At 44.8% G+C, this 26,475-nt stretch overlaps 1 long non-coding RNA gene across 2 annotated transcripts in view; it reads right to left on the bottom strand.

Moving 5' to 3' along the window:
* The window catches only part of LOC142818788 (uncharacterized), a 62,116-nt gene that overhangs the window by 23,523 nt on the left and 12,118 nt on the right, over positions 1–26,475 (bottom strand). For both annotated transcript variants that reach the window (XR_016347317.1, XR_016347316.1), the window contains exon 2: positions 7,853–7,957. This is a non-coding gene — a long non-coding RNA (uncharacterized LOC142818788). The remainder of the gene's footprint in view (positions 1–7,852; positions 7,958–26,475) is intronic.

Below are 26,475 nucleotides of genomic sequence, written 5' to 3'. Positions count from 1 at the left end.
ACACCAGACTAACACGGCTACATTTCTATCATTTTCTCCTGAAGACTCTCTTCTGAGGAGAGTCTCTCCCCAAACTGTCTGGAGATAGTTCATTCAGTCTGCTTATAGCAGCGTATATAGCTTCCATGCTGGTTGTGTTTTAGTGGATGCTTTGCCCTGTTAAAAACAGATGGATATACAGAGACATTTAAGAATTCACAATGCTTTCCTTTTGAAAGCAAATGGCTTGTTTGAGAGTTGCAGTTCTTTTTAGAGACAGAGACAAAACACCGACCTGTCGTCAATACCTATTAAGACAGAAAAACTTGGGCTTGTTGAAACTCCAGACTTAGGTGGTCAAAGAAACTCCATTTGAGATAACCTTGTTGGAGGGAAGGGTGCAGAGGCGGTTAAAAGAGAACTCTCATTCCTGAGTATAGTTGCTTCTCTGTAGAAAAAGTTCTTTTCCTGTGTCTGGGACTACAGAAGGCATGCAATTGTACTTTACAGTACGGTAGGGATAAATACTGCCACAAAATACAGGGGAGCAAAACATGAGCTAGGGGAAAAGACACTGGCTGGGGGGAGGGAATTCTTTCATTGCAGAGATCCTCATGTTCTTCTTTCTTTCCATTTACCTCAGTGAGCTGGGAACACATGTAAGGAACAGTGGAACCTATTGTCGCTGACTTGGTCAGGGTACAATTTCACTCCAAGGAGGCTGCTCAAAGATACGTCTTTCCTCTACACTGTCCACCATGTGTCTATCTAGTGTCCTGAGCATTTTCTCCTTTGAAAAGCAGTGAAACTCACCAACCCAAATCTTCACCTCATGTAAGTCAGCACAGTTGCATGAAAGGTCACTCAACATCAGTGTATTGAAGATCTGGGCCAGTATGTAACATCATCCTTTTTAGGCTATGTCTACACTGCAAAGTTCTATCGGAAAAAGATACACAAATTGCAAACCGCAATTTGTGTATCTTTTTCCACTTTTCTTCTGAAAGAGGCTTTTCCGACATTTGGCCTATCTACACTGGGCCAAATGTCAGGGGGAAAAGCCTCTTTCAGAACATCCCTTCTTCCTTGTAGAACGTGGTTTACAGGGATATTGAAAAAATTCTGAAATTTTTTTTGGAAAAGCAAACGCGTTCCTTGATGTGGCGGAACTTTTCCAGGATACCTCCCGAAAAACTCTGCAGTCTAGACATCCCCTCAGTGCTTGATACATTATGCAAAAAAGCCCCAAAACAACCTGCTATAACTTTAAAAAAAATACTGCAGTCATACACATTTAACAGCTCAACTATTGAATGAGAACTAGCTGTTATTTTAGTTTCCCAATTAAAACACTGGAAGGCAGAAAGGACAGAGGGACTGTCAAAGCAGCTCAGTGATACCCTTTTACAAAATAAATGTGCAAATGTGTCAGCATTTCACCTGGCGGCCTGCTCCTAAAGATAATTAATTAGTGCAGAATGCAGACTTCATTTCTCTTACCAGGGGAGATGGAAATGATTCTAGAAGACAGATCAGACAGAAGAATTTGTCACAGGGTAGAACAGTTCCAACTCTAAGACCAAATATGTAGCCCGGGAGAGTCATTTTGTGGCCATGGGTTCAGAGTTCTTTAAGATATTTTTGACAATTGACAAGAACTCACTTGCCAGATCTTGCCTGAAATAGTAATTTCTTTCCTTCTGAAAAAGACTTTAGTCTAAAATGTGCAGAGAGAGTGAGTTGGGAAGTAAAAATAAGACATTTCATATGAAATATACAGTACATATCCTAGTGCTCTGTTCAGTTGAGTTTTAAAAGTCCCAAGTAATAGGGCTTTCAGCACTTTTTAGGAAATGGTTCTACAAGTTAACTTGAGACTTTAATGTGACTATAACAAATACTTTAGAAGTAAGAGAAAGACCAAGGACAGGGTAGGGTCATTATTCAGTGAGACAGGAAAGACAACAGAAAATACAGCAATGGCTAAAGAGTGAAGTGCCCTGTTTTGATTCACTTTTCACCAAATGGTTAGCAGTGATCAGGTTACTAACATTGCTCTCCAGACTCTGTCAGTCTTGTGTTCACTGCCTCAGGGTACGTCTAGACTACATGGCTCTGTCGACGGAGCCATGTAAAATAGTTTACTCGGCATAGTCAAAGAAGCGGGAATTTAAATAATCCCCGCTTCATTAAAATAAAAATGGCCGCCGCGCTGTGCCGACGATCAGCTGATCCGGCACAGCGCGGCAGTCTAGATGCAGAGCGGTTGACAAGGGAAGCCTGAGATGCTGTATGAGATGATGTCAGATGATGCCGGGGAGATGTCCAGGGCCTGGGTTACTGGTTCCAGGCTGGGTTACTGGTTCCAACGCTGCCAGTGTCCTCCTCCTCCTGCAGCTGTTGTTCATCGTTGTCCTCCTCAGGGAGATCTGGGCAGGCAAGCACGGCTGTCTCCAGGACCAAGTCCACCAGTAAGGGTGGGGAAAGAGCTTCCCCACCTCCAGGATCTGGTGCAGCTCTTTGTAGTAGGGACAGGAGTGGGGTTCTTGCCAGAGCTCCTTCACCTTGCTCCATACTTGGTCCAAGGTACAGGGATGCTGTCCCCTCTGGGCCAGAGTTTCAGCCATGTGCCCATAAATGTCTGCATTACACCTCCGGGAGCAGAGATCCTGCATTGTTTTCTCCTTGCCCCACAGATCAAGGAGGCACAGGATCTCTACCTTGGAGCAGGAGGGTGCCCAGCGTTTGGTGCTCCTGGGTAGATCCTTGGAGTCCTGGTGCGGCTCCCTGTGCAGGCTGGAGGATCTCAAGGGGCTTGTGGCTGTGCCAGGGGTCAGCAGACCTTTAGCAGTCAGAACCGCACGATCAGGTTGCTGCTGCAAGGCCAGCTTCCTGCCACAAGGCTAATCTAGGTGCCTGCAGCTTTAAGAGCAGGCAGGAGCCAGGAACTATAGAGTCGTGATTAGTTTGAACAAAGTGTCCACCAGGACACTTGTGCTTTTTCCTGGAGGCCTCTTCTTTCAAAAAAACCTCCCTCTTCCGCATCCACACATGCCTTTCTCTGAAAGAGCTCTATCGGTAAAGGTTTTCTTCCTCGTAGAATGAGGTTTACCACTGTTGAAAAAACTTCTCTGTTCTTTTGATTTTCTTTTGAAAGAACGCGATTGCAGTGTGGACGTGAGTGAAGTTTTTTCGGAAAAATTGCTGTTTTTCAAAAAAAAAACCATACAGTCTGGATGCCCCCCCTCCTCCCTTCCCGGTACTGAAATTCATGGTGATTAAGGGCTTGGGCAGGAATCCAACTGACACTTTGAATGACTGTTCCCGTTACATTTCCAAGTTCTGTTCCAGAAGATTGCACACAAAGTGCCTTCTGATGCACAATGCAATGAAAGTTCAAAAGTAAGGAATCCCCTGTATTTGATTTTTCATTGGTAATATCGCCATCATTTCTTTATGCGCAGCATTTCCACAAATATATCGTCCCAGAATACACAATGTCACATATGGTAGTTGGCTTGTCCAAAGCAAATGAAAAATAAGAAGCTAAACTCAAATTTTGCGTTTGTTTCTTGTTGATTTGATGGGCCATTTTCACAGCTCTGGCATGGAATGTTTTTCTCGATTAATGGTATGTTTTGAATTTTGATTTTGTTCTTGTGAAACTTGTCAAATAGTTCATGACCAATTTTTAGCATGCATCTCTTCACATAATCCCCATCAGTAAAAGGCTTCTTCTCTTGAACAATGCTGTATGAGCCTGAAAAACGTGCGGAGTTTAAGCTCCTACTTTTTTTTTTTTTACCATACCAGCAGACTATTTTGTCCAATATTCATTTTTGGCTGCGGCTCTTTGCGGACTTTTTTTTTTCCTGCATCACCCTTGGGGAATTTTGTAGCAAATGCTGCATGTTTTGTCACGAAATTTGTTTGTTTGTTGGTTTGTTGGTTTGTTTGTTTGAGAACAGTCTCTCACTACAGATGAGAGTGTGGCGATCCTATCCACAAATACATACAAATCTGTCCACCCCTTTTGAAAATTTCGGTGTTCATCATCTCTCTTTCTCTTCATCATGTTTACTGTTAGGGAGTTACAAAGTTCACCATCATGTATGATGATGGAAAGATTTTTTGACCAATCAAATAAAAAGAGAATATGCATGGCCCCCAATGAGTGGAGAGGATGGATGGTTGCTAAAATGAACAATTAAAGGTGAAATAGACCAAAAAATCACCTTGACATGAGTAATCACACATTTTTAAAATTTTGATTTTTTTTTCATTTTAATTTGTGTGTTATGTTTTGGGAATGACAAAGAGACGTATTTGGTTCCATACTGAGCCATATTTGCCTAGCCAATAGCTTGCACACCCCTGACCTAGGCCCTTTCCTAGCCTCCTGGTTCTCCCTTCTTTGTATCTCCCAGTTTTGCTGCTCCCTTCTCCCAAGGAGCAACTGCAACCTACATGTCCCTGCAGTCACGCCCTGAAGAAGGGAGGTGTCCCTACAGGTTGTCAGGCGTCCAAAGCTCATCTCATCTGAGGAAGTGGGTTTTGCCCACAGAAGCTCCTTGATACCATGTATATCTATTTGTTAGTCGCTAAGGTGCCACAGGACTACTCAATGCTTTTTAAAGTTACAGACTAACACGGCTCCCCCTCTGAGACTAGTTGACAAGCGAGTGAGGATGGGGAAAATAGGGGCAGGACCTCAGAGAAAGAGAAGGAGTTGGATCTTGGGTGTAAGGGGCAGGGCAGGGCAGCTTGGTTTTGGTCAGTTAGAAAGTTGTCAACCCAACATATTTTTCCCTACAGCCCCCTCCACTTCCAATTTCCTGTCTTTTGTAATAGCCCCGCCTGTCCCTCACAGGTAAACCTCTCTTTAATTAGCTGCCTGCAGCTGAAAGCTCCCTTGTTTGCAACCTAATTAGCTGATTGGACCCACCTGGCACAATTTAGCTCTTGTAGGGCCAGGGTGTGGCACACAGCCTATCACAGGTCCTAATACTATGTAAGGTGTCTAATAACACTGAGTATTGCTATTTGTATTTAGTTACAACACAAATCTGTACAAAACATGTTTCTAAATTCTTTGCACTTCTGTTTTAATTTTACCCACTGCTTGACAACAGTTGCTTGTTTTAAATGTTAGGCATTTGTTAATGCCATCTAAATGGGTGCATATCATTCTTCACTATGCAGTTTATTCATTTAAGCCCTGAATCAGCACGGTATTTAACAGAAGTCTAATCATATTAGTCCCACAGACGTCAATGAGACTACTTACATGTTTAAAATTAGACATGTGCTTAAGGTACCTTGCTGATTCTGGCCCTTGTTTATCTGACTCAGAGGCAAGTTGAATAATGCAATAAAGAAATTAAAAGCCAATGGAAATTTTTTTAAAAAAATTCTTCAGCATAGAATGAGTGAAATGAAACAACCACTGGAGGGCAGCAGAGGGACAGGAATGAGAAACTTCAGGGGCTAGCTGAGTTAATCTGTACAGGATAAACTTAAAAAACAACAAATGGTCTGGTAGCACTTTATAGACTAACAAAACATGTAGATGGTATCATGAACTTTCGTGGGCACAGCCCACTTCTTCAGGGCTATGTCTAGACTGCAAGCCTCTTTCGAAAGAGCCTCTTTTGAAAGTATCTTTCGAAAGAGCCTCTTTCGAAAGAGAGCGTCTAGACTGTACGTTGAACTTTCGAAAAAGCGGCTTGCTTTTTCGAAAGAAAGCATCCAGTGAGTCTGGATGCTCTCTTTCGAAGAAGACCTATTTACATTCAAGAACGCCTTCTTTCGAAAGAGGAACTTTCGAAAGAAGGCGTTCTTCCTCGTAAATTGAGGTTTACCGCCATCGAAAGAAAAGCCGCGTTCTTTCGATTTAATTTCGAAAGAACGCGGCTTGAGTCTGGACGCAGGTGACGTTTTTTCGAAAAAAGGCTACTTTTTTCGAAAAAAACCCTGAGTCTGGACACAGCCCAGATGACTGGCTACCAGACCATTTGTTTTTTTTTAAGGAATGAGAAAGTAGGTTTGCTGAATATTGACCAACTGAGCTTTGGATACATCTCTGAGGGTGTCCCAGCCCAAATGTTTACGGTGCAATTGAATAGCCCATGAACTCCCAAATCAACTGACAGAGGCCAGTCGTGGGTGTTTAACTGCAATGTAGATAAAAAAACAGGGGCGCATGAGAGTTTGCGGGGCTCAGGGCAGCACAATTTCACAGGGCCCCCCTTTGGAGAAAAAATAGAAAAAAGGTGTCCAATGCGCAAATTGAAGGCTATTTTCATATTAAATGTGAATTGGGTAAATTTGATAGAAACTTAATTTAGTTATTTTAATTATATTGTAAGTCATTCTTAAACAAAATTCTGCATTAATAATTAAAAATTTTCATTTGTATTTAAGTCTCCTCCCTCTCCTGCCTCACCCTCTCTTTCTCTTCTCCTCCTCCTCCTGCCTCTCTCTCTTTCTCTTCTCTTTCTCTTCTCTTTCTCCTCCTGCCTCACTTTGGCTGTGTCCAGACTCCATGCCTCCGTCGACGGAGGCATGTAGATTAGCCAGATCGGAAGAGGGAAATGAAGCCGCGATTAAAATAATCGCGGCTTCATTTAAATTTAAATGGCTGCCCCGATCTGCCGATCAGCTGTTTGTCGGCAGATCGGGAGAGTCTGGACGCGATGCCCCGACAAAGAAGCCTTTCTTCATCGACACAGGTAAGCCTCGTGAAACCAGGTTTACCTGTGTCGATGAAGAAAGGCTTCTTTGTCGGGGCATCGCGTCCAGACTCCCCCGATCTGCCGACAAACAGCTGATCGGCAGATCGGGGCAGCCATTTAAATTTAAATGAAGCCGCGATTATTTTAATCGCGGCTTCATTTCCCTCTTCCTATGTGGCTAATCTACATGCCTCCGTCGAAGGAGGCATGGAGTCTGGACACAGCCTTTCTCTCTTTTCCTCCTCCTTCTGCCTCACTTTCTCTTTCTCTTCTCCTTAGTCCTCCCCCTCCTGCCTCTAACTCGCAGAGCCTAAACGGCTGTTTGGGCCCCGCACAGCGTCCCAGCTGAGCGGCGCAGAACTAAACCGAGCACCACAGTGGGAGGCGAAGGTGGGCGGGGCGGTGATGTACACGGCCAGGGGGTGGGACCTGCAGCCTCTGTCATGCTCTTCACCTCCTGCCCCCTGGCCATGTACTTCACCGCCCCATGCCCCTTTGCCTCCCAGCGTGGCACTCAGCTAAGTTCTGCGCCGCTCAGCTGGGACGCCACGCGGGAGCAAGCAGCTCAAGTGGCCTTTTGGGCCCCTCACGGCAGCTCGGCGCAGGGCCTATTGCAGCGCAGGGTCCGGGGCAGCCGCCCTGCTCGCCCTGCCATATATCCGCCGCTGTAAAAAAACCTCACAGCTGGCCCAGGTCAGCTCTCTCAGGTTGACAGGGCATAGTCTCTAGGGCTAGAAAAATTTCTATACAGACATTTGGCTTGGGCTGAACCCTGAGCTTGGAATGGGTCTATTGCAATATGGACACACTCTTAAAAACCAATTGGTGGGCCATTCTTTGGAACCTACCAGGACACCAGAACATAGGGATTTGTTGAGGGCTGGGGAGATTAATATGACACAGACTGAGATATATACAGTAGAACTCCATTTATCAGCTCTAGAAGGAAACAGGGCCAGATCGGAAAAAAATAAAAAATTCAGATCATCAGGAGAATGGACAAAGAATTTTCTATCCATTATTTTAAAATGCGAAGTTGCTTTTAAACTAGCTGACCCCTGATGGAAAGCATTAAAAACAGCATTGTTTGCAGTATACAAAAGCTGATACTTCTAGTAAAGAATACAGGAAACCCTCACCATTTGCAGTGGATATGCTCCTGGGAGCTTCAGGGAACTCAGCACAGCTCCGGGCCCCTGTCCTCACTGCAGGCTGGGATAGGAGACCCCCACGAATTTGTAGAACTGCAAATAGCAATTCCACAAATGTTAAGGGTCTCTTGTACCAGTTTTTAAAAAATACAAATTGATCATTAAGTTGCAACAAACAGCAATACTAATGGTAACAACTAACAAATAATATTAATAAAGTATCAAATTAAGATACGGTACCCGCTGCAGCACAGTAATAAGTACATGAGTACTAATATTTATAAACTGGAAGGCAAGGAAAAAAATCTGATGGTTTGCAATACTGTGATTTTTCCAAAGTTAAAATCTTGAGCTACTTTCCTTTTTTATTTTATTAATAATCTCCACTTTCGTGATGACAATACTGTGTGTTTCCACTCACTGTCATTTTACAAGGCTGAAAAGACATGACAGTTAAAATTGTGTTGCTATGGAGATGATGCCAATTTCCCATATTCCTGAGGGTGCGCTGGTTGCTCAGTTAATACATGGAGCTGGATAATGGAAGCTTGGATAAATGAGGTTCTGCTGTATAGAGGAAACTGTTTCATGTTATTCATTTGAGTGTTTCTGAATTTTTTCTTAGAGTCTCAAATGAGTAATATGAATTAGTTTCATATTCTATAGCACAGCAGAGAATTGGCTACATCTGTCAAACTAAGAGCATTTTGAATGTTTGTAGATTCAGACTGAAACTCTGGCCCCACTGATGTCAATGACAAAGCCCCCTAGGAGGGCTAAGATTTCATTCAAAAGCGGGGAAAAATTAAACAGAATGAGAGGTAGTTAGATTTGAACCAGGAAGAAAGTTGGAAACATATTTAGGTTTCCATTTCAGCATAAGAAAAGACAGCTCCAACTGTCTAGGTACTTGTATGTAATGCTGGTTTTAAAAAAAGACATTTCAGTAGCATTTGTTCACTTTTTACAAAAATCCACTGAAATATATAACAATTTATTTTTCCTCCAAAAATCTTAATTGCCTCAAATAAAAAAATGTTATGATGAAATAATTATTCTGTGGTACTAAACTAATCAATCAAAATGGGGAATGCATTTTTAATTTTTTGAATAAAAAAATAATCACAGAGCCAAAAAGCCAGCTGCAATGGACAGAGCACAATGCTCCCTGGCACTTTTCATAAATGGACCTAGATCTGAATTGCAGGTTGATGGCTTGAATTCTTTCCAGCATTCCTGGTGTGTGTTAGTCCAGGAATGTGCTCAGTTCAGTCAAGGGGGAAGGTGTGTTTGCCTACCTGGTTTTGGGAAATGGCTGCTGCTATACAGAAAGGCTTTCATTGACACTAATCTCCTCCAGTAAACATTCCACAAACACTGCGAGGTTTAAAATTTTCATGGCAGTTGTGACCATACCTAGTGTTGACCGTAACTAGCAGAAAGATTTTTTCAATATGATTTCTCCTTGTCTCTACTATATGCCAAATCTTTTTTTAAAAAAAGATATGTCAATCAACGCAGGTTAGCTAACAGTTTTAAATGCCACTTTTATCCCACGCTTGCAAAATCTCAAAGCAATTAATGGTCAAAGAGTTCTGCAGAGAAGGATTTAACTGCTCTAGGGGTGCATTTACAAAGCAACGTTATTTTGGAATAACGGCAGTTATTCCAAAATAACAGTGTGAGCATCTACACAGCAATTCCATTATTTTAAAATAATTTTGAAATAACAGATGACTTATTCCAACTTCTGCAAACCTCATTCCACAAGAAATAACGCCTATTCCGAAATAGCTATTTCAGAATAGGAGTGGTATGGATGCTCCACTATACTGAAATAGCTCCTACCCAGGGCCATTCAAAGTAATTACTCCCCAGTGCCTCCTGGGGCTCTAAATCAAGATAGCGCATCCACATTAGGGAAGCCTGCCTTGGACTAATTTTGAGGCTTCTCTATAGTGTAGATGTGCTATTTCGAAATAAACGATTTCAGAGTATTTCTTCCAGAATAGTTTATTCTGAAAGAAGCGTGCATTGTAGACATACACCTAGCAGTGGAAGGAAAGAAGGATTTTTCAGTTCAGCCAAGGGACTATCTTGTGCTGGGTTTTGCCTCTGATGGTCTTTTCCATCAGCATTGCTACAATTTTCTTCCTTTCTGCTTCCCTCAACAAATCAAAGAACTAAGTCAGAAGGCCCCTTGATTTCAGCGGGGCCAGGATTTCACCTCAAGGCAGCTGAACATGCACTTTGCTTGCAGCCTCAGTCAGCTGAAAAGGTTTGGTGCAGTAAGCCTTGTGGTGGAAGGAAACGTAGGCACCAACTGTTGCAAAGAAGTTTAAAAGACACTGGTTGCTGCCTTTACAAAGGAAATTAGCTGGTCAGAGTATCAGCTGAACACTCAGCACTGATGGCAGGAACTCTGATGCTGATACAAAGCATTTCTAGGAATTATATGCATCTCTTACCAGTATTCTAACATGTTTCTCTACTTTTTTTGACAAGACTTAAGCTTCAAAGTGTTACTAAGAAAAGTAACTGATATACTGTAACGTAAAATAGGGCCAGCCCATACCTAGCCTTTACACAAATGCATATTGGAGGTCAAGGGCCAAAGAACTCTTCCTCTCTTTGCTGGAGCCCTGCACAAATGCAGTATTGTCCACATTTGTATTCCAACAGTGTCTTATGGGCTCCATTTTAGTTGGCACTTTACAGGGACAATGTGAGACAATGCCTTCCATGAAGCATTTTGTCTAGTTGGAGAACATAAGAACGGCCACACTGAGTCAGACCAAAGGTCCATCTAGCCCAGTATCCTGTCTGCCAAGTGCCCCAGAGAGAGGGAACACAACAGGGAATCATCAAGTGATCCACCCACTCCCTGAAGTCCATTTCCCTGCTTCTGGCAAACAGAGGCTAGGGGACACCATACTGCCCAGCATGGACCTATCACCCACGAACTTACCTAGTTATATTTTGAACCCTGTTATATTCCTGACCTTCATAACATCAAGAGATAGAGTTGCCAACTGTCTAAGCACACAAAGCCAAACAGCGTTAATTGGTCCCTGCATGTCCCACCCCCTCCTTAATGCCCTACTCCTGCTTACTCCACCCCCTCCCTCTATTGCTCACTCTCCACCGCCATCACTCATTTCACCAGGAAAGTGCAGGGGTTTGGAAAGGTTTGGGTTTGGGGCTGGAGCTGAGGGGTTTGTAGTGTGGGAGGAGGCTTTGGGCTGAACCTGGGGCAAGGGGTTAGGGTGCAGGAGGGGATCTGAGCTCTGGGAGGAAGCTGGAGTATGGGGGGCTCATGCCTGAGGCAAGGGGATGGGATGTAGGATGTGGGCTCAGGGCTGGGGCAGGTGTGTGTGTGCAGTGTGCAAAAAATGGCTGGGATACACATCCTAATATGGTGCAGTTAGTCCTTTGCCTTTAAAATGCCTCACTTACTGCTGAGGGCATCTGGGGATCACCACTCAGGTCTGACAGAAGGAAGAAAAGACATTCTTTTTTTCAGAATAGCAGGAAAAATTGTCAAGGGCCAGGGCTGTAGCTTGTGACAGTAAATATCTGATGAAAAGGCAGAGGGCGGTTCTGTGTGAGCCTACCCTTCCTGTGTGATTAATGTCAGAAAAACAGTCATCAAACACAAGAAAGGAGGAGGCATACCTACTTCTTGCTCTCAGGAAGCAGCAGCAGCAAATGTGCCAGTGAAGAGGATTTTTATATTTTCTCTGCTGGTTCCTGGAGAAGGCTTATCACCCTCCCCTCCCACAAGCAATAATCTTGGATTTGGCTCTTCTGAGATGTAACATGTGGGTTCAGTAACATACACGCCAATATATAGGGTGACTGAACGTCCCACTTTCAAAGGGATAATCCCATATTTAAGCCTTCTTGCAGGAGTCCCTACTTTAAAAAAATGGGCAAATTGTCCCATATTTTCTGTCTCTCCCTTCCCATCAGTACTGGTGGCCAGATCTTTGCTCACCAGCCACCCACCTACTAGCAGTAGTTGTGTGTGTGGGGGGGGTCTGGTGGCTGATAATGGGAGTTGGTGTGCAGGTGATGATCAGGCAAAGCTGCAGTATGCAGTACCAACCGCTGTCCCTGTTGGTCTGTCAGTGCAGTCCCTGCGCTGTGCCAGCTCTTGGCCAAAAGCTTCCCCCACCACACACACATACCCCGGTTTCCAGCCAGCACTGGCTGCTTGCTGTGGTGGCTGTTGAGTGCAGTGACCCCCCCCCCCCAACCGGAGCGCCACTTCTTCTCCATATCTACCGCCCTCCCCACCCCGCAGAAGTGTGCATCCTACTCCCAGCACTGTGAAGAACCAGCCCCTGGTGAGGTCATTCAGCTCTCCAGTAGCCTGGCTGCCAGGCTTCTTCCTCCCCCGAGTACCTCTGGTCACGGGCCAGGAGGAGCCACGCCCTGCATGTGCCAAAGCCCTACACAGAGCTGGCCTGGGGAAGCTTCTCTGCCCCTCAACTAAGCTCTGGAGTGGTAGAGAGGAAGCTGTTTCCAGCTTCTTTGTACCCCAACCCTGCAGGTCCCCAGGGACCCCAGGCAGGGGAACTTAGCACCCTCTTCACATGCTGCCCCCATCCTAGGTCCTATCCCCAGGGAATGCAGGACTGCTCTGTCTCATAGGCATCCTCCCTGCTGAGCCACCATTCTGACTGGTGAACTCACTGAAGCCCCAGAAGCCAGGTTTCCCAGGTCGTGGTGCTCAGTGCATCCTTAGTGCTTAACCCTTCCTGCCTGTGATGTAGCTAGAGGACAGGAGGCAGATGGCCAGCAGCAGCCTGGAGGTATTAGCTACCTTTCTACACTGTGAAGGCAGGAGGGGATGTGATGGCACATCGGGGATCCCCCCGATCCTGCACCCCTGTAGCAGCAAAATGAGACTCCACCAGCCAGTAGAATAGAGAGGGTTTATTGCTTCTCCAGGATACAGCACAGCATAGACATGATGTGGACATAAGGAATCAGGGGTTGGCAGCCCTCGACCCCTTTGGGGCAAGGGTGCATAGGCCCCTCAACTCCCAGCACTCTGCTTAGTCTATTCTCTTCATCGTTTTCCAGCCAAAAACTGCCCAACTCCCATGCCCTGCCCCCCAGCCAGGTGGCCGTCACCACCTCCCTTCCTTTGTCTCTCCCCTTGGGAAGAGACTTGTTATCTGCTCAGGCTGGGACTAGGTGTCTGGGCCAATACACATGTGGGTGAGTCAGTGGGAATCACACATCACAGCGCAGGGGAACCCCGGGTTATAGAGCAGTGGGAGGCAGAAGAAAAGAGATGACCTGTGGAAAAGACACAGGCTGTACCTACCCTTGTCCCCCTTCAGCTAAAAACAGCTTCCATCCCTGCCCTCCTGCACGGTGCTAAAAAGGCTGTTGCTTCTCACGGTCTGGTGTGAACCCTCTCAGAAACATGGGGGGAGGTCTCTGATCCCGCATGTCCCCCATGTGTTGGACACAGCTCCATATACCAGAAGAGGTGGGTCCATCTGGGGGGGCCCAGCCAGGCACAGAGGGTGGAAAGAACTGGGTAGAGAGGGTTCAGTCAGCCACCCCCATCCCTATGTGAGAGAGCTGTTTGGGAATGTGTGTGTCTCCCTTCTTCCCGGGCAAAACTTAAAGATAAGAAGGTAAATAAAGACCCCAGCTACACAGTATTTTTTTTAACAGGGGCTCACTCGCCTTGATGTTAAGTTGAACATTTGTACTGCAGAGTTCTGATTGATTGCCATTGAATTTGCTTGAATATGAGTTATTTTACCCAGTGTCCCATATTTAGCATAGGGAAATATAGACATCTACCCATATATGGCGTTTTACAATGATGTGAGAATGATATTTCTCCCAGTTCACGCCAGACACATGTGCAATGATAAGCACAGCAGCTACAGGTGTCGGGGTGCAGTTGCACCTCCTGGCTTGATGTGGTTTCTATCATATACAGGGTTTACGGTTTGAGTAAAAGTTTCTCAGCACATCCCACCCCCACCCGCATCCCTGACACATCACAATTTATTTAAACTGCTACCTGGTACCATACACTTCTCTGTCTCAAGCAGTCATAATGAGAGCCATAAATAAACTATGAGGATATGTCTACACTACAAAGTTAGTTCGAACTAACGGACGTTAGTTCAAACTAACTTTCATAGGCGCTACACTAGCGCTCCGTTAGTTCGAACTTAATTCGAACTAACGGAGCGCTTAGTTCGAACTAGGTAATCCTCAGTCCACGAGGATTAAGCCTAGTTCGAGCTTACTAGTTCGAATTAAGGGCTGTGTAGACCCTTAATTCGAACTAGTGGGAGGCTAGCCCTCCCCAGGTTTCCCTGGTGGCCACTCTGGCCAACACCAGGGAAACTCGTCTGCCCCCCTCCCGGCCCCGGACCCCTTAAAGGGGCACGGGCTGGCTAGGGTGCCCGTGCCAGGTGCAAGCCTGCCAGCACCCAGCCAGCAGACCCTGCACCTGGCACGGATCGAGCCACCCACCCGATGCCCCCCAGCCCTCCCCCTCTTCCCGGGACCAGGCTGGCGGCTCCCAGGAGCTGGCCCGGGACCGCAAGAGGCGGGCACCCACCTGGGCTAGTGCGGACATCATGGACCTCATCAACGATCTCCACACTAGGCACAGGAAAGTGGCCATTTAGGGCAGGAGAGCTGCCATCCTGGCCACCCAGGAGCAGGTGTGCATGAAAATCAAGGGGGTCCACTGAGACCCCCCCACCCTGAGCCCTGAGCTTACAATGGCCGTACTGGGTCAGACCAAAAGTCCATCTAGCCCAGTAGCCTGTCTGCCGACAGCGGCCAACCCTAGGGACCCTGGAGGGGATGGACCGAAGACAGTGACTAAGCCATTTGTCTCGTGCCATCCATCTCCAGCCTTCCACAAACCTTGGGCAGGGACACCACTCCTACCCCTTGGCTAATAGCACTCCATGGACCCAATCTCCATGACTTGATCTCACGTCCCTTTAAACTCTGTTCTAGTTCTAGCCTTCACAGCCTCCTGCAGCAAGGAGTTCCACAGGTTGACTCTTTGCTTTGCGAAGAACAACTTTCTGTTACTAGTTTGAAGCCTGCTACCCATTCCTTTCCTTTGGTGTCCTCTAGTCCTTCTTTATGGGAACTAATGAAGAACTTTTCTGTATGCACCCTCTCCACCCCACTCCTGCTTTTAGAGACCTCTATCCTGTCCCCCCTCCGTCTCCTCTTTTCTAAGCTGAAAAGTCCCAGTCTCTGTAGCCTCTCTTCATATGGGACCTGTTCCCAACCCCTGATTATTGTAGTTGCCCTCCCCTCTCCCACCCTCTCTCTTCCCCTTTCCCACCTCCTTTTCCCAGTCTCCCCCAGTTTTGTTCAATAAAGACAGATTCCATTTTTGAACACAATTGTCCTTTATTTTGTACATCAAGAAAAGGGGCTAGGGAAGGGTAACTGGAAGGAGGTGAGGGAGAAATGGGGCACGAGCCCCCGATGGGGAGGACTGGGCTGGCTCTGCAGGCTTCACGGGGGTGGAAGCTCTCCTGCAGCCCCCCAATTGCCCCCTCTCCCCAGATGGCAGCCTGCGGCAAGTGCAGCCGGTCTGATGGCTGAGTGCTGTGATGTGCCCAGTGTGGGCAGTCCGGGCAATCCAAGCCAGGACTGCTTTGCAAGCGGGGCACCCCTGAGAACTGTTGGTCTGGGGTGGGGGTTGGGACCCTTTAAGCACAGCCCTCAGCTAGCCTGAGACAGCATCTCCACGCTCTAAGTCCTCCTCTGATGCCCTGCCAGCACTGCTTCCGGCCATCCTTAAGCCCGGTTCAGGGTCCACTTAATGTGGACATGCTAGTTCGAATTAGCAAAACGCTAATTCGAACTAGTTTTTTAGTCTGGATCCGTTAGTTCGAATTAGCTTAGTTCGAATTAACTAATTCGAACTAAGTTAGTTTAAATTAGCGCTGTAGTGTAGACATACCCTGACTGTTCAAGGTGTTATAGCTCAAATCAAGTATCACTGTACAGTATGAAATCATGTGTGCGCACACACATAATCCAGTTCTGGATAGCAACAGACACTGCTTGCAAGGGTGAGGTTAATGAGTTCAGGCTACGGTTCACTAAAGCATATCGTCATAGCTCACACTCCCTTCTAGTGTATCCCTTCCTTCCAGAGCATAGCACTGGAGTGGGTGCTTGCCAGGGCTGGCCCACAACATTCGGGCATCTGAGGCGGGGAGCTCAAATGACGCCCCCATGCTTCCTTGCTTGGTCCAAAACTTTGAAAGGTCTCAATTCTGCCTTCTTCCTGTTCTACTCCTCTCATGGTACTGCTCTGCTCCCTACATATGCACCAGCAGCAGACACAATTTTCTACACTCTGCGTTCTAATTGCGTCCCCCCACAGTCTGGCACCTGAGGCGGCAGCCTCAGTTCGCCTCATGGTAAGGCCAGCCCTGGTGCTTGCCTTAGTATCTCTGAAAGCCATTGCTTTCATGCACAATTCAGCCCTTTGGCTGGGAAGCATCTAATACAGATTTCTTTGGTGGCAAAGGAAGCTCAAACTCACATCCAAAGTGTCTCGAAGTGAGCCCTTCCTCTGGGCTCCACAGTCATTCCCTTTTGGGGGCTGCTCTGAAATCTGCTCCCCAGCTGGGGTATTCAACACGTACCTCTCAGACAGTCTCCCCAAGGGGTCTGTTCCCATGCAGACTCTGACTCAAACCCCCACCACAGGAAATGCCATACTTCTTCCTCCCCTCACACTGAGCTCCCTTAGCCCTTCAGACCCAAGTATTTATTGAAATATCACCTGAACCATCTTAGTCCCGCCTGTTCTGTCTAGGGCTATGTCTACACTGAAAGCTTTTTTCAGAATAAGTTTTTCTGGAAGATATCTTCCGGAAAAGCTTGTTTCAAAATAGAGCCTCCACACTACTGGGAAGCTTCAAAATTAGTCCAAGGCCGGCTCCCCTAATGTGGTTGCGCTATCTCGATTTAGAGCCCCACGAGGCACTGAGGAGGAATAACTTTAGAATGGACCTGGTGGGGAGCTATTTCGACATTGCAGAAGAGGAGCATCCACACACTCTTTCTTCCAAAAAAGCTTTTTCAGAAGAGGTGTTATTCCTCGTGGTATGAGGTTTACCAACATCAGAAAAAGCCCTCTGTTATTTCGATTTGCTTTATAAATAACACAATTGCAGTGTGGATGCCAGTATTGTTTTTCCGGAATAATGGCCGTTATTCCAGAAAAGCGGTGCAGTGTAGATGCACCCTAAGATGCAACTAATTAACTACAGCACACATGTAGCAGATGTGCCTACCTGGCTTTAGCCCTGTTTAACTGGTGATGGAGTTTTCACCTCTTCTCACACATGCAGTGCTTAATGTGTGCCAAGGCTTGCCATGGCCCTAAGCCCCAGCACTGCTAGGACTGGCAGTTCATAGTTCCAGCGCTTCTAGCCTTGCCTTGGCACCTGTTTCATTACAAATTAAGCACTGCGCAGATGTTTAAGCCCATGCTTAACTCCCATTGGCTTCAATGGGACTTTTTGCATGTGTTGGAGTGACTTCCTCAGTAGAGATGGATTTTATCATGTGCTTAACACAAAGGCTACCTCTATGCTACAGAACTTACAGCGGCATACTTGTACCACTGCAGCTACACTGCTGGAAGGTGTTCTGTGTAACCACTCTATGCCAACAGGAGAGTGTCTCTTCCCCACCCCGACCCCAACGTAGCACTATCCACTCTGGCACTTTTATTAGTGAAACTTAGGTTGGTCAGGGGGTGTTTTATCACACCCCTGATGGACAAAAGTTTTGCCAATGAAAATCCTAGTGTCGGCACAGCCTCAGCAGGCTCACAAGCGCCGTCATTAACAGTCCTGGAGATGGAGCACTGGTAAAGTGTGAGGAGGTGCTTTCCACACAGAGTTCTGACAGGGGCATCTCAAGCCCAGTCCACAGAGCACCCGCTCTTCCAGCTCTGGATCCCTCACACTGCTTTGTGTTAATCATTTACCAGCATAGGGATTGTTATCCAACTTTTATAGGCAGAGAAACTGAAGAGCAAGGAAGCCGAGAGTAACTTGCCAAAGGTCACTCATGGCTCATTAGTGATAAATCTGATCTTCAGACTCCTAGACCTATGTTTCACCCAGGCTATGTCTACACTACAAAAAATTTTCAGAAAAACAGCTGTTTTTCCGCAAAAACATCACTTATGTCCACACTACAATCGCATTCTTTCAAAAGAAAATCGAAAGAACAGAAGGGGTTTTCTGACATTAGTAATCCTCATTCTACGAGGAAGAAGCCTTTTTCCAAAAGATCTTTTTCAGAAAAAGGTGTGTGTGGATGGGGAAGAGGGAGTTCTTTCGAAAGAAGAGGAAAGAGGAAAAAGCACAGGTGCTCTGGTGGCTATTCCATCCACAGCAATCACAGCTTACATGTGAGATAACGTCCATTCAGTGCGTGCACTATCTTTCGAAAAAGCCAATTGCTTTTTCGATGCATGTTGGTAGTGCAGACTCTCTCCTTCAGAAGACATTTTTTCAGAAGATCTCCTCCCGAAAAGCTTCTTCCGAAAGAAGCCTGCAGTCTAGACGTAGCCCCACTAGGCTATACTGTCTCCTAATAAGTGATGGGGACCATCATCTCTACATTTAGGCCAGTTTGTATTTTCTTTATTAATTTTAAACACAAAACATATTTTAAGGGGCACATGATCTAAGTTCAACATGCAGGGTAAAACCTGGACTCCACTGAACTCCTGGCAAAACTCCTACCGACTACAAGGGGCCAAGATTTCACTCATTACATGCACAGAGCTTCTTGGGAGTGATCCTCAACTGGCATTCATCCATGCAGCTCCGCGACAGTCACGGGAGCTATCCCCGTTTACAGCAGCTAAGGATCTGGCTGGACGTGCCCTGACTTTGACACCATTAAAGCAAAAGTACAAAATGTTAAATGGAGTTCCTAAGTTACTTTTTTGTTTTGGGGGCAGAGACAACAAGCAGTCCTTCTAGACTATTTTAAACCTGTGTTCTTAAATAGGAGCCTTTACTCAGCTAAGACAGCTTATGTGTTTGGTCTTGACAATTTATTTTCAAAGCCAGCACAATGTCATGATTAACTGTATTAGCTGCTCTGTGTGGTCTTCCTTGCAACAGTTGGAAGAACAGCTCTTTTCCCTTCTTACGTCTGAGTGTCAGATTCAGGGAGTCTGTGGAGATTTCGTGGCTTTGCTTTCTCCTCCGACTCAGATTAACTACCATCTGGTAATTGTTCAAAGAAAAACTTTTCCCCATTGTCACTTCCTTTGTCTGGTGGCCTGTAACATCTGACCTCTGCTTTGTAGGTCATGGCCTTCACCTCATTTCCTACCCAACAGGAATAATGACAGCAGGGTTACGTTTATATGATACCTCTTGTAAGTGCTATTTGTGGGAGCTGAGCTTTAGAATTGCTCTTCATTTCTTTGATGCTAAAATTTCTGTTTTGACCTGCTATCAGCATTAAATTGCTTTGACCTCTCAGTCCAATCTGGCTCTCCTGGTTGCAAAGATTTACACATGTACTTCTCCTTCTGACTTATGGACTCTGAAAAAAAGTAGATTCATTCAGGTGCACAAACATAGCATGCTCTTTTTACACAATGAAAGTACTTTTAAAAAAAATAAAATCACGGCATTAAACCCTGCCTTTAACTCCCCCACTCAGTCCTATAATTCACTATATTTAGATGGTTATTATTGACATTATTGATGCTCTGTAGGTCCCAGTCAATATTTGGCTCCCACTGTGGAGTCATTGTGCAAAGACATAGTAAGAAACCATTTCTGCCCCAAAGAGCTTACAGTATAAATAGACAAGTCAGATAAAGGAAGCATTGTTACCCTTTCTTTATAGGGAGCTCACACCCAAAGTTTAAGGGTGAAATCAAAAACTCCTTGAAGTCAGTGGCAAACCCCAAACCGCACTGCAGGCCACAAATGGGCCGGCCTGTGGGCTGCATGTTGAGTAGTCCTGGTTTAGGGCTTGTAGCCTTCTGGCTGGACCAAGCAGGGTGGGGCAGTTCAGAGAAAGTCTCCCAATCCCTGTTGTAGGCCTTCTGGCCTACAGTGAATTGGCAGCCATCTCAGGCAAGGAGGGACAGCAGGAGGGGAGGGGAACCTGGGCCCACCCTATTCCACCAGGGTCCAGCCCAGGGCCGCAACAGCGGCAGATGGTTCCACCATTGGGTCTGCAGGGAAACCACTAGCGCACACTGTCTCACTTCCCAGCATCACAACTGGAACAAGGTTGGATTACCCAGGGCTACTTCCTACTGCTCTTGGTGGGAAATGCTCTATGGCTGTGGGAGTCAGCTCTTCTGCCTGGTGGTGAGACAACACATTCTCTGATTGCTCCCTGGGCTCCTCTGTCTCCCACAGCTGAGGCGTGCCTTTCCTGCCGGTGGCCTGGCGTTGGTTCTGCAGAGGGCTCGGAACAATGTCTGCTTCCTTCCCTGGTCAAGCCCCAACTTCAGGTCTCTGCTCTGCTGAAGTACAAGAGCTTCAGGTCTCTGCTCTTGTACTTCTGGCCCTGCCCCTGCCCCTGCACTTCCTGTGAGAGGGGCAGTGTAGGTTTGGCTGCACCGAGCAGTGGGCATCAGCCTTTTCCATATTGGAGGGAGGTCCTTCAACCTTACTACAGGCTGAAAAGAGCTAATAGAGAGAAGGATCTTTATAAAGTGAATTTAGGGTCTATGTAAGGTGCTGGTTTGACAGCTTTGGAGTCTAAAGCCTCCAATCAACCAAAGAGATACAGATATGCGCATTGGCAAAGTTCCTCTTGTGCTCACCGCCCCAACTGTGCCTTATTCCTGACCTTGTAGAGAACTACTTCCTGTGATAAGAGAGGAGTTTGCTTTCCCTGCCGATTCAAAGAAGCCTAAGGGAGTCAGTTATTCAACTCCCACTGAAAATCAATGGGGACTAAGCCTCTTTGAAAATTCAAAACCTCCTTAGTATCTATGAGCCTGCCAGATAGGATACTAAATATAGTGATGATTTGATGATGTGGACATTTGTCTATTAGGATCCAGATTGTGACTACATAATAGCAATCAGTCCCTCAGCTAGAGCAATTAATGGAAACAGGTTTGATTACACTTCACCACAGAGATTCATTTGATGTGATTTGGTGATTTCATAGTGATCCAAGGTCAGAATTTGCTATAGTTTTGTCTACAGTGTCAAAAGAGGGCATGGTGCAGCAAGTTGAGAAGCTCCCTAAGACTACAATACTTGCACCAATACATTCAAGAGCTATACAGCAACAAAACATTACATGCTGTAATCTTATTGTGTCTCATCCTTTCCCAGTGAACTTTTTGTACAGCTTCTAGCAGCCCCATTGTGAGTTGGTCCTGACTGTCATATTGCTCCTAGGAGAAGGCTTTATGACAGAGGTGAAACTTGCTTTGGAGATGGACCATTTAGTATACTCTCCCCAGTTAGGGTATTCCATTGACCTGTTCCTCAGAATGTTCTCCCTCTTGGACCTGAGGCTTTGATCCTGGAGCAGTGAAGTTGCAGCATCCCTGGTCAAGGATAGCTGTATATAAGTCATTAACACTGGTCCTACAATTGACAGGTAAACTGCTTTTGCTGTTATATGTACTCTGGATTCTGTAATTTCCACTCCAACTCATCTGATGAAGTGGGTTTTACCCACAAAAGCTTGTGATCTAATATATTAGTCTCTAAGGTGCCATAGGACTGCTGGTTGTTTTTGTAGTAGTTTGTCTTCAAGGTAGCCCAGCCCTAACTCTGGAAAGGATTTATACATCAGGACAAGGACTTTGGATTTAATCTGGAAAGAGCTGGGTAGTCAGTGGAGATTACAGGACACGGGTGTGATTTATGAGAAGATGCATGGAGAGTTTCTGTTGACTGAACTGGGACTGCAGGCCTGAAGAAGTGCTGTGTGAGTCTCAGGCTACTGACATCTGCCACTGCAGCTGAAGGGAAGGAGCCTTGCCCCGTGCTTCTGGGGACAGGGAGGAGCAAGTATCACCTCACTAAAGGCTTGGAAATTTAGTGCCTTGTTCAGCCAATTCTTGCTCCCATGACCAAGCCTTACTTGCAAAAGCATTCCCATTGGCTTCAGTGGAGCCATCCACATGAGTAAGGATTTACAGGGCCCTTATTTTGTTTTAGCATCTGTAGTTTTTGTGTGAGGCCTGTGGGAATGAGCAACTGCTTTTGTATATAAGATGCTGCAAACACGTGCTAGAGATGGGCCACCAACTTCAGATCCAGATCAAGAGTATGTGTGCTGGCAGCAAGGGAGGGGGAGGGAAATGAAGTGGGATTAACTTTTGCTTATGCTTTATGATAGTCTCCAATTCATTACATGTATGTAGAGAACCTACCATAATGGGCCTTGATCTGTGACTGGGACCCACTAGGTTCTACCACAATACAAGGAATCCATTTTAATTATTGTTATCTTTCAAAAAGTTCAGAGCTAGATTTCCTTGGGCTCTGCACCCCCCTCCCCCCCCCCCCCGTTATGATTAGATTTTCAAAAGAGGTCTGCTCTTTGTTACACACCTAAATGTGAGTCAGAAGCCGATGTGCATGCCACATTCAACAACTGCCATTGAGATACTCACAAATTTTCCACAAGAAATCAACACATCTCTGATTGAAATGCTACTGCCTGAAGGTCATCAGGTTGAAAAGTAGCCTTTTAAAAACACATTTTTTAAAGAAATCTTTGATCTTGATCAAAATGATTCACCTTGTTTTATTTTGCCAACAAAAAAAAAATCTCCCCATTTGGGATTGGGCTTTTTTTTTTACAGTTATTGAAAGCACGATGGAAATGATAATTGAAATGATTCATTTCCCAAAAAACAGGTTTTTGGTAAAATGTATAATAGCCACCCCTTTCTGAAGCAACCCTTTTGGGCAGCCTGTAAAGAAAAATATATAGTCCTCAACTTTCTTTACACTGCTTCCTGGCCAGTGCATTTCAAATAAGAATAAACTCTTGTCATCTGAAGAAGTGGGTTGTGCTCACGAAAGCTCATGATACCATCTACATGTTTTGTTAGTCTATAAAGTGCTACCAGACCATTGGTTGTTTTTTAAGTTTATCCTGTACAGACTAACTCGGCTACCCCTCTGAAGCTTAATATCTTATGACATGGCCATACCCGGAGAACAGAATATAAGAATGAAAGACCAATGAATGTCATTACACAGACAAAAATCCTGAGGGTGCCATAAGCTTGGGTGACACAACAAGATTGCCAATGATCAGCATACTGAAGCACTTTGCCTGAGATCAAGGTGGATGGCATTCCGTTTGCAAGGAGTCCATGACCCTTTGGAGTTTGCCATGATGATGACGATGTGGTTTTCAATGCACCAGAATATCTGTAACCATTTTAATGGTGTTTTGTTTTTAAAAACAAAAAGTATTTTTAACCCATGTCAACTTTTGGAAAAAAAACCCCGAAGATCATTATTAAACACTTTGAAATGAAAACTACTTTGAAATTTGACAAATAAGGATTTCATGTTTCAACCAGCTCACTCAATGAGTTGTAAATCCCTCTGAAAAAATTAGCTACTTTACTTGGTGCTTAAATGAGAGCAGAGCTCTAGCTGGCCATGGTTTGGAATGCTCAGATCTTTAAATAATATAATCCTGGACAATACAATCAAGACAAAAATATAAATGTTAATCTAGGCAGTAATGCTGTGAAGCACCTGCAGAGGGCAAACTTGTTCCACCTTTGAGGGTAATTTAGTACTTCTTCTCTTTAAAATGCATTTCTTCCAGTTGAGGTGAGTATTAAGAGCCCATCACTTTTGTAAAAATCTCTAGCCTTCTTTCCTAAACAAAAAAAAAAGCCATTGTCCTTTTATACAATTTTGAGTGAATGTGACAGCTTCATGACTACCAGTCAAACATGGTAGATTTTCACCTTGTAAATTAGGGCTAGTTTATCTTAATTCCTCTGTTTGAGCTTGTACACTCATGTATGGGAGCCCTCTAAACTGATTAAAAAGAATGAAGTTAGTCCTTAAATGACTTTCCTAATCAGGCCTCTTCAAAGTGCCAAGTTGGGCACCTAAAGACCAAGGTGCTCAAAATCACTAGTCCCTTCTGAAAATCCTGGACTGCATTGAAAAAAGTCATTGTAATTTTAAGTACAAATTAAAAGTTTTTGGACCAGGGGACTGTGTCATATTAAGTGTTTGTGCAGCACCTCGCACGAAGCTGCACTGATATCCACTTGCTTTCTAATTGCTACTGGAATACAAATAAATTAACGATAGAGAGGAAGAGGTTAGAATTTTAGAGAGGAGCTTTCCCCTCTTATGCATTTTTAAAGGGCCAGATTAAACTTTTGCTGTTTCCCCAAATATGTTACATTCCTGTCACATACATTTGCATGGTGTTTCCTTCACAGCTCTCAAGAGATTAGGTAACAAGCAGATTTATCTCATTTATATTAAGACCACATTATACCACTCTGATTGAAGACCATAGTATAAAATTGGTTTCCTATACCTAAAGGCTGCTTTACACTGTCCAAGCAGATTAAAGATATAAAGGCCCCTTACTGCAATGGAGAATCAGGCCCTATTCTTCTGCTTATTACAGACGGTTCCCCAGAATATCAATCTGGATTATACGGGGCTTTTCATAGGGGCAAAAGAGCAGGGATTGTGGAAGGTCAGGTAATTATTCAAGGATCATGCCTAGTTCAGGAAATGTTTTGTATATTCCATGCACAATCTTTGCTATTTTGCTGATGTGGGTAAATAAGAGTTAGTGGTGCACTATCTGTACCCTGGAAGACCTGGAAAACATGTTGCAGGGCATATCCTATTGCACACAGTGTTTATTTAAGGATTCTAAGGGTAGCCACACAGCTAATAAAAGAATGTGCAATTACTCATTTTTAATGATTGTTTCCTGGGTGTAGTAAGTGGTTTTGTCAATGTAAATTCTTTGACAACTAAAATCCAGCTAATCTTCTTAAAAAGGCAGAAGTAGCTGTGTCCACCTAGCCTGAGCTGGTAGGAAAGCTGCATAAAGAATCTTTGTGATTCTCTAAATTGTTCATGTCAGTGGAGTATCGACAGTCTGAACAATAATAACAGTCCAGTGTTTACTTGCACATAAATTATTGCCTAACTAAGGGCTTGAATTATGTAGAATTGTGGGTACTCAATACTCTGTGGCTTAGTCTACACTGTAGGATTTTTGCACAAGAAGCCTTTTGCGGAAGAGTTCTTCCACAAAATCTTCTTGCGCAAAAGCACGTTCAGACCTCAAAGCGCATCACAAAAGCAATGTGCTTTTGCACAAGAGAGAGTCCATACTGCACAGACACTCTTGCACAAGAAAGTTCTGATTGCTATTCACAGAATGGCCATCAGAGTACCTGTGCTTCTTTCCATACAGGTTTCTTGTACAAAAACCCCTCCGGAGCATCCACATCTGCCTTTTTGCGCAGGAACTGTAGTGCAAAAAGGAGTTATTCCTCGTGGGGAGAGGAATAACTCTACCAGCAAAAACCCTTTGTCCTGTCGACTTTCTTGCGCAAAAATGTGCTTGAGGTGTGGTTGCTCTGCCGGTTTTTGCGCTAAACCAGCCATTTTTACACAAAAACCTTGTAGCGTAGACATAGCCTGTAAGTTCTAACTTCTGTACAGTTTTCCATCCTGGATATACTTGCCCTTGTGCAAACCACCCCCAAACACAGCTCTGTGTAAATGCAACTGATAGCTTTTTTATTTTAAGCACAGGAAAGTCAGGAAGTTCAGAGTTCAGGTCCTTACAACAACTTTAAAGACACACTGCCACAGTTTGTTTGAAATGAATCAAGTCTGCAGTAATGTACTGAGGGCTTAGATAGCAGCAGAGACGAGAGACATCCCTTTTCAACTTATACATTGGTCAAAAAACTATGTCATTCCAATTCATCTGGCATAGTGCAATTATGTCTCTACTACAATTCCAGTAGACCTGCCCAAAGAGTTCACAAGTAAATGCTGAATATTTTTGTTTATTATAGGGTGTCCATTCCATGAGCTTGGGGTTTCTTTAAAGCCTCACCCTTTACATTTTTAAATTGCCCTCATGTAGTGACCAATGACAATTAGCCTTAATTTTTGTTTTGCACTTATAACACTTTTCAATCAAAGGGTAGCTAGTGGAGCCCTAGAAAATAATGTAATTAAGTATTATAGATAAATCTCTCTTTTACCAATGTCTTAAGAACTGAATATAGAGTCTTTCCCCGTTCCCTCTAAAGTCAATAGAAATTGTCTTCACTTGTGAACAGGATCAACATTATGGAGCCACTGAAATACTAAACAACTTTGACGATCTTGGCTTTGGGTTCCTAAGCACCTTATTCCATGGACTTAAGTTCCTAAGTCAGTGTTAATTGTCTTTGAAACTTCTGCCCTGTATCCCACTTTAAAATCTGACTGGAGGTTAGCAGCTCTTGAGAGAGGAAATATAATCTAGTGAGTAAAACTCAGGAGATTTGGACTTTGATTTTTGGCCACTGACCAGCTGGT

The sequence above is a fragment of the Pelodiscus sinensis genome, chromosome 1 (assembly GCF_052426305.1).
Source record: "Pelodiscus sinensis isolate ZL-2025 chromosome 1, ASM5242630v1, whole genome shotgun sequence".
NCBI lineage: Eukaryota > Metazoa > Chordata > Testudines > Trionychidae > Pelodiscus > Pelodiscus sinensis.
Note: the sequence above shows the minus strand (reverse complement) of the source record. Positions and strands in the feature narration are given on the sequence as shown.